At 46.1% G+C, this 8,385-nt stretch overlaps 1 long non-coding RNA gene across 1 annotated transcript; it reads left to right on the top strand.

The window, feature by feature from the left end:
• The first annotated feature begins 602 nt into the window (after window positions 1-602).
• Window positions 603-7,025, top strand: LOC115896835. Its single transcript, XR_004056723.1, has 3 exons — window positions 603-714; window positions 6,612-6,777; window positions 6,883-7,025. It is a non-coding gene; the product is annotated as an uncharacterized LOC115896835 (long non-coding RNA).
• Window positions 7,026-8,385: the final 1,360 nt, after the last annotated feature.

The following is an 8,385-nucleotide window of genomic DNA, read 5'->3' on the forward strand; positions in this document are numbered from 1 at the left end:
CTTCTTGTTTGTGCTAGTACTGCAGTTCAATTAATTTTCACCTTTCCTTGGCATATCCCAACATGTTTAGCTTCCCTACTGGCCTGCCACAGGGGTCCTAACGTGCTTTGGATAAACTCTTACAGCTTATAAATCAAGACATTTAGGAAGATACATTTAAAAACTGTGTTTATCTGCCAGTTAACTAAAGCACACAAGGACATTTAAAATCTGTATTTATCTGCCAGTTAACTAAAGCACACAAGGTTTCTTTAATCCTTTCATCATAATGGCCTAAGTTCATAGGGATTAAATAAGCATCCTGGAGATGAAATCAACAAGTTTTCAGTGTATGACATCTATCTAATCCCTTTCAGTAGATGGACCACTCATTTCTGCACCAGCCAAGGTTTCCTGGTAGAACGTGTTATTTATAGCACCACATACATGTGCCTCCCAGTACCATGTGGGCAATGAAACATGATGAATGCAAGTTCATTCTTGGGGGAGAGAGGCTTCCTTTAACATTGCCTTGTTTCCTGTTTTGCTGCTATATTTACAAAAAGTGTCCAAAGCATGTCATTTTATGAGTGCCTAGTCTGAAAATGTTTTTCACCAAGACAAGCCAGGACTACCACTGACTGTCTTCTAAGGAGCTGTTGCTTCCCTGCAGTGGAGATCGCTATTGCTTCTGAGAGCAGATGGAGCTGAGCAGTGGATGGAAAATCCTATCAGGTATTGAGCTCCTAGTACACGAGTCAGGTTCACTGTATACACATGCTTCCCTTTAATTCTCCCTAGAACATCACGAAACAAATATTATTAGCTTCACTTTACAGAGGAGCACGTTAAAGCCTGGAGAAAGGAAACTGTGTGAGCTCACACACCTGGCGAGTGACAGAAGCGAAATTCAAATCCAGCTCTAGCTGATTCCTAAGTCCAGACTCTAAATGGCTGCATTACCCTGGGCCTCCGAGCTGAAAGGTGGGGACAGCTTCGTGGGCAATGCACCGGTTCCTGCACTTAGAACATCTTGGTGTTTGGGTTAAGGCTCTACTATCACAGTCTTGAAATTCTTTTTTGTTGTCATTGAGACGGGGTTTCACCATGTTGCCCAGGCTGGTCTCAAACTCCTGGGCTCAAGCCATCTGCCTTTTTCAGCCTCCCAAAGTGCTGGGATTACAGATGTGAGCCACCATGTCCCTGGCCACCTTTTTTTTTTTTTTTTTTAAAGAAGACTTTGCATTTTTCTTTTGCAGTGAGCCCCAGAAATGGTGCAGCACTAACCAAACCACTGACGTGTTCACTTACTAAATGCCCATGGCTCTTTCTATGGTGGTGCTGACTGTGTTCAACCTCCCAGACCTCAAGAGTCAGGCTGAGCAGCTCTGCCACGTGGTGAAGGGTGTTTCCTGAGCAGGAGGAAGATGACCATGGGCCAAGAAGGAGGTTGGAAGGAATTTCTGTAGGTGCTAGCTTCACCCTGCTCCCGGCCTACACCTCTTTCTCTCCAGCTATGCTTCCTTTCCCCCCAACTCTTCCTGCCCTCACCATACTGCAGTATATAAGGTGTGGAGTAAGAATTCTGGAATTGGGACCCAGTTATCCTGGTTCCTAAGCCCATGCTCTCCTCACTAACGATACCTCTGGACAGAGAGGTGTGCTTCAGACTTCCGAATGTCTTAGCGATGTTGAATTAGCCCAGATTCACACCCCCTACCTGCAACCTTTTGTGTTCTGCCTGGACTTCTTTGCGCTTGGGAGGACGTCTAGCCCAGAACTCTGTTCTGAACTCCAGACATTTATTTCTGGAAACCAACTGGACAAATGTTCCTGGAAGTTCTGCAGGCACCTCAGGCCCATTGTCTCCTCTCTAGCAACTTGCCGTGATCTCGGTTAAAGGGTCACCTCTGGGCCAAACGCCTCAGCTGAGTGTCTTAAAGTTGTCTTAGCTCTTTCCTGTCTCTTGTTTTCAACATCACCAAATCTCACTGAATCCTGTGGTGGTCGCCGCCTTCTCCTTCTTCTCCTTCTCCTTCTCCTCCTCCTCCTCCTCCTCCTCCTCCTTCTCCTTCTTCTTCTTCTTTTCTTCTTCTTCGCCTCCCCCTCCCCCTCCCTCCTCCTCTTCTTCTTCTTCTTCTCTTTCTTCTTTGCCTCCCCTTCCCTCTCCCCCTCCCCTCCCCCTCCCCTCCCCTCCCCCCTCCCCCCTCCCCCTCCCCCCTCCCCCTCCCCCCTCCCTCCCCCCCCCTCCTCCTCCTCCTCCTCCTCTTCTTCTTCTTCTTCTTCTTCTTCTTCTTCTTCTTCTTCTTCTTCTTCTTCTTCTTCTTCTTCCTTTCTTTTCTTCTTTCTTCTTTCCCCAGAAAAGCTGGATCCCTTAGACTTCTGCCTTTGTGTGTCCCTTGGCCACGTCTGTTGGCTTCTACAGCTGTGGAACTGGTCTCTTTGCCCTACATTCTCTTCTTTCAGGCCATGCTCCACCCCATTGCAGAGTTATCCATTGATAAGACAATCCTGACCATTCATTCTCCTGCTCAAAACCTCCATAAAATCTTCATGGGCTCCCTGTTTGCCACAGGACAAAGTCCAAACACCTTGTGCCATCTGGCCGTATTCTGCCTTCGCAGCTTCATCTCCTTTCGTTTTCCGACTGTACGCCACGCATCAGCGTTTCCCAATACACGTACCCTTGAAGCCTCTCTGTGCGTGTGCTATTTCAGCCTGGAATCCGTCATGTTGCCCTGCTCCATCCACTTAGTTACATATGCATTCTCCAAGACTCAGCTCCAACATTGGCAGTGCCTGGACTTTTTCCCAGACTCCCACCCACCCACCTCCTGACCTCTTTTTACTCGTTACCTATCACACTATCTTGTAAGCATTGGGTCAAGTGTCTATCTGTCCGCGGTTGGATCATGGTTCTTCACGTTTGTATTCCCAGTGACTAGCACGATGCCAGGCACACAGAAGGGGTGAATGAAGTGTGTGTGTAACATTTGGAATGACTATAGAGTTCATTCCAAATAAAATAACTTTTAAAGTTATTTTGATTTTTGAATTTTCAAACAGAAAATTGACACATGCAGTACTTTTAAATCAGAAAAAAATGCTGTCAGTAGATGCATTTCAAAATGTTATATATATATATATATATATATATATATTTTTTTTTTTTTTTTTGAGATAGGGTCTGGCTCTGTATCCCAGGCTGGAGTGTAACAGTGTAATCCTTGCCTCCCAGGCTTAAGCGATCCTCCCACCGTCAGCCTCCCGAGTTGCTGGGACTACAGACGTGCACCACCTCACCTGGCTAATTTTTGTATTATTTGTAGAGACGGGGTTTCGCCATGTTGCCGAGCCTGATCTCAGACTCCTGTGCTCAAGCCATTTGCCCACCTTGGCCTCCCAAAGTGCTGGGATTATAGGCGTGAGCCACTGTGCTCAGCCATTTTACAGTCTCCAACTCTTGGCCTCAAGGGATCCTCCCACCTTAATCTCCCAAGGGGCTGAGACTAGCAGTGTGCACCACCATGCTCAGCTGCTTCTGCTATTGTAGAAATTCTTTGCATGTCACCTTTCCAGTCGAATCCTTCATGCCCTCCAGCATGGCTCACTTTCTGCTTTCTGCCATCACAAGTTAGTTTTGCCTGTTCTAGAATTTCATGCTAATGGAATCATACAGTATAAATTCTTTTACATCTGCCCCTTCCCCCCACATCACAATGTTTTTGAGATGGTTCTGCTTAGCCATGGTTTGTTCCTTTTTGCTGCTGAGTAGTTCATTGTATCAACGCACCACAGTTCATTCACCCCTTCTCCCAGGATGAGTGGGTGTGTGGGTGAGGGAGGGAGGGATCTTGAACATCTGTAAGGCACAAGGCATCCTGCAAACTTGGAGGTTGGATCAGTGAGAGCGGAACAGTCTGTCTGGCTCTGATCTTGGACCGTCGAGGTCTAGGTAAACAGGTCTATGATAAACGGCCCCAGACCGATCTGTTCTTTCTGTTGTATTTGTCTTCCCCATTGACTGACGGTTAATACACCTTTCTTCTCAGAGTGCCTGTGATGGCACTTCTCGTGCTAATTTTTGGCGTCTGTGTTGCAATGGAAGACAGATCACAAAACGTTTTAGGATCATGATCTGAGGCATGGTCTAAGAGGGGCTCTTGTATGAGGACTGTAATGTGGATTTGGCCTCCTCCGAGGCCTTTTCTTCCCTTCGTATTGTGAGTTTCTCAGCTATGTTCCCATGGCTGAAATGGCTCCTGGATGGCACCCTCTAGGCAGTTTGGGTGTCTGAGCTCCGACTTCCTGCTGCTCTGAACACAGGCCTCCCGTGCCTACCAGCCAGCTTGCTTCTCTCTCTGCCTGCCCCAGGCTGCACGCCCTCCATGCCCAGCCTGTTCTCCTTTTGCTTAGCATCTTCAGCACTGACCTCAGTCTCCTGCTTCTATATTGAAACTTGTTAATGTCCCTGAGCCCAACCTGGTGTTCCAGACCCTGACCTCAGCTTTGCTCTCATGACTCATGGCATAACCCTTCTTGGCATAGCTACCTTGTCAAAGTGGAACTCGACACAGGGCCAAGGTGTGAGGACCGGAACTGACCAGCCGCACCTTGGCTCATCACACCCGCCCATCACCCCTCCTGATGCGGCAAAGTACTGGCTCTGCACACTCACACAAAGGGAATCCCTTAACCCTCACAGGGGAGCTCTGAGGCTCGTGATAGTATCCCTGCTTTAGGACAAATGCAGAAAGAAGTGCAGAAAAATGAAGTGACTTAAGAAGAAACCCCCCACCCCCAAAAGCCATGCACTTCACAATGCTTAACAGGTATCCCATCATGGAATTGGGTGACCAACTGTCCCCATTTGCCTGGGACTCTGCCAGTTTTACCACCTGAAGTTCTGCATCCTGAGAAACCCCCACCAATTCTGTACAAACTAGGATCGTTAGCCTAAAACTTAAAGACAACTTTGAAAAACACAGCCTATTTTAATTAGAAGACCCTCTTGCATTTAGTTTGCCCATTGAAACAATGATATTGTCATCTCGAAGTGCGTGTATTAACCCAAAGGAGGTAAATGTTTAAAAAGTACAGCTTGTGTAGAGTATGCCTGTCCATAGTATCCACCAGCTGCATGTCTATTTGTCAGAGCATCAGGGTTTGGACTAGGCTGGATTGCGAAGGGGTCAGAGCCCGCCTCCCCAGAGAGTCCAGTAACTCATATGTTCCTGTCTGGAATTTAACACACTGTCAAATCACTACTGCTTCGGGCACTGTGTTCCTAGAACGTATGTAATACACAATACTGCACTATGGGAGGGGCGTTTACTTCATCTCCCCATACTCAGGAAGTGCCAGCTTGCAGGATCTCTTTATTTTGGAAAATCTCCTAGAAGAAAGCCAAAACAAAAACAAGGAACACTTTCCATTCTTCTTGCACAGGAACGCATGCCCTGGGCGAGGGAGACGTGGCCTTCTGGCTTTCAGATGGCAGAGATTTGTAGTTCTTTGCTTCGTGTTTTTTCAGCCTTGGGAGAAGGATGTTGCAATATCACCAAGATTTAAGCTGTTATCAATAAAATGATTTCTTCTCCATAGATATGTAAGGTTTGGGGAAGACTTATTTGTTACATTTTTATTATTTTATTTTATATTTTTTCTTTTTCTTGTTTTGTTTTGTCTTTTCTAATTTTTTTTTTTTTCAATTTTCTATTTTCTGGGGAAGACTTTTAAAAACAAATCTGGGTTGGGCTTGTTGGCTCACGCCAGTAATTCCAGCACTTTGGGAGGCCAAGGCAGATGGATCACTTGAGCCCAGGAGTTTGAGACCAGCCTGGGCAACACGGTGAAACTCTGCCTCTACAAAAAATACAAAAAATGAATGAGGCATGGTGGTGGGCACCTGTAGTCCCAGCTACTTGGGAAGCTGAGGCAGGAGGATCACTTGAGCCCAGGAGGTTGAGGCTGCAGTGAGCTGAGATTGCGCCACTGCACTCCAGCCTGGGCGACAGAGCGAGACTTCATCTCAAAACAAAACAAAAAACCCCAAACAAACAGAAAATCTGGAACTACTGGGCAAGCAGAGAAAGTGCAGAACAGAATCAGACTTAGGTGCGAGCGGGGATGACTGAGATCCATGAAACTGAACCACTCTCTAGGCAGAAAGGGATTTGTGTTCAAGCATGTGGTAGACACATCTCAGAAGAGGGTAACTCATCATGGGCTATGAGGCCTTGGGAGAGCAGGGGTCACCTGACTTCTCTACAGAAGGGAAGCTGTATATGAGAGAAGGCAAGAAGCCAGGGAAGTGTGGCATTGTGGATGCATGGGCACAGGCGCTTGTGTTTCTGACTCCCAAGGCCACCTGCTTTTCCTTCCAGTGGGGCCTCCCGCTTTTGTACTCCCCCCACCGTGATGTGCCACGCAAGTACTAAGTACATTATATGTGATTTTACTGGAACCAGTGACTTTTTTATTTTTGTGAAGGATCTTGGAGTCCCACAGACCTGGATTTGATTTCTTGCTCTGCTGCTTAAAAGTTTTGTATCCCTGGTGAGTTGTGGAATCCTCTGGCCCTTGGATTCCTCCTCTGTATAATGGGGCAATGTGTGCTTGTCTATCTCCAGATGTGTTGCAAGGAAAAGAAATGAAATATGAGAGTGCTTTGAAACTGTAAACTGCAAGGTAAATAGTGCAGCAAGTTGTTATGGATTGGATTGGGTTTCCCCAAAGTTCCTATGCTGAAGCTCCAGCCCCCAATGTGACTGTATTTGGAGGCGGGCTTTAAAAAAGGTAATTATGATTAAATGAGATAAGAAGGGTGGGGCCCTAATCTGACAGAATTTGCGTCTTTATAAGAAGAGGAGACACCAGTAATCTCTCTCTGCACAATCACAGAGGAAAGACCACGTGAGGATGCAGTGAGAAGACAGCCCAGCCATTTGCAGGCCAGGAAGAGAGGCCTCACCAGGAACCAGCCCTGCTGGCACCTTGATCTTGGACCTCCAGCCTCCAAACTGACAAAATAAATTTCTGCTGTTTAAGTCACACAGCCTGTGGTCTTCTGTTCTGGCAGCCCTAGCAGACTGATAAACAAGTTAACTAACAATTACAAGTTACATAGCAATTTAAAGCTTGCAGAATACTTTCTTTGTGCAACTTCTTTTAAAAATTGTTATGTTTTGTTAAAGGGGTAACAAAATACTGTCAGGTAGCATGTAAAATCTATTTTCTTTTTAAAAACTTAAAAAAAATTTTTTTTTATGGAGACTGGAAGTGGTGGGGGATGGGTGCCGGGTGTCAGGGCAGCAAGTCCTACTATGTTGCCCAGGCTGGTCTCAAACTCCTGGGTTCAAGTGATCCTCCTGCCTTGGCCTCCCAAAGTGTTGGGATTACAGGCATGAGCTACCACACCTGGATGAAATCTATTTTAATTAAGTGCATACATTTCTTGCATCATGAAGTGCTATTGAGAATGGGTTTGCATTCTATAAAGCAGGTGGAAATGTTTGACGATTAAGTAGTGCAGCTAAAAGTGCAGTACACTAGGTATTCCTTGGGAGAAGCTCCTTGTGCTGTTTTCCCTAAATCTCCTTATCTGTGCTTTCCTGCATATTGCTAGTACTTCTGGGGTTGATATGATTTTTTTTCCAGCTGTGATAAACAGTGTGCAATGCTGCTTCAAGACAAGAGGCTACAATTTTGTGGAAGGACTTCCAGAAACATGAATTCCTCCTTCCACGCCCTGACTTCTTGGATTAGTGAATCACAGACACAGTCGTTGTGCTTTGGTACCAGCTTTTTGGTGTTAGCTGTTTACACGAATTTACCTTTCCTCCCTTCCTCTTTGCGCTCTACTGACACTTTCCCTTTTGCTGCACATAAACTCCTTCCTCTCCCTCATAGTTTTAGTAAGAACCATGGGCAACTGGAGGTGAGGGACCATCTCCTGTCCCCATATTTCAGAAGGTCCTGGGAGAGGTAGGAAGAAAGTGTCACCTTTGTCCTACCAGTGAGATACACCAGATACTTACACACTTTGGCTTACATCCACACCATTGGGGTTATGAGTTCAGTCTTGGAAAACAAAGTCTCTTCAAGCCCTTTCTTTCTCCTTTATGAAATGTGTTAATCTTGTCCAGCTGGGGTAAATTCCATCCTCCAAAGCCTCTGAGCATCTCCCTGTTGCCTATGAGAGTGTCGGTTTTTAAGGTCCGGGTAGGAAGGATCAGGGCCTGAGTGGCCCCAGGCATTAAGGGTTTTGAGGGTTGGATTATCCTCAGGGCAGGCTCGCTTTTCTTTCCCTTTATTATAGTAAAATATACATAACATTTACCATTTCAACTATTCTTCCAACTCAGTGGCATTAAATGCATTCATGTTGTCCTGCTACTATCACCA

Source organism: Rhinopithecus roxellana, chromosome 4, assembly GCF_007565055.1.
Source record: "Rhinopithecus roxellana isolate Shanxi Qingling chromosome 4, ASM756505v1, whole genome shotgun sequence".
Classification (NCBI taxonomy): domain Eukaryota; kingdom Metazoa; phylum Chordata; class Mammalia; order Primates; family Cercopithecidae; genus Rhinopithecus; species Rhinopithecus roxellana.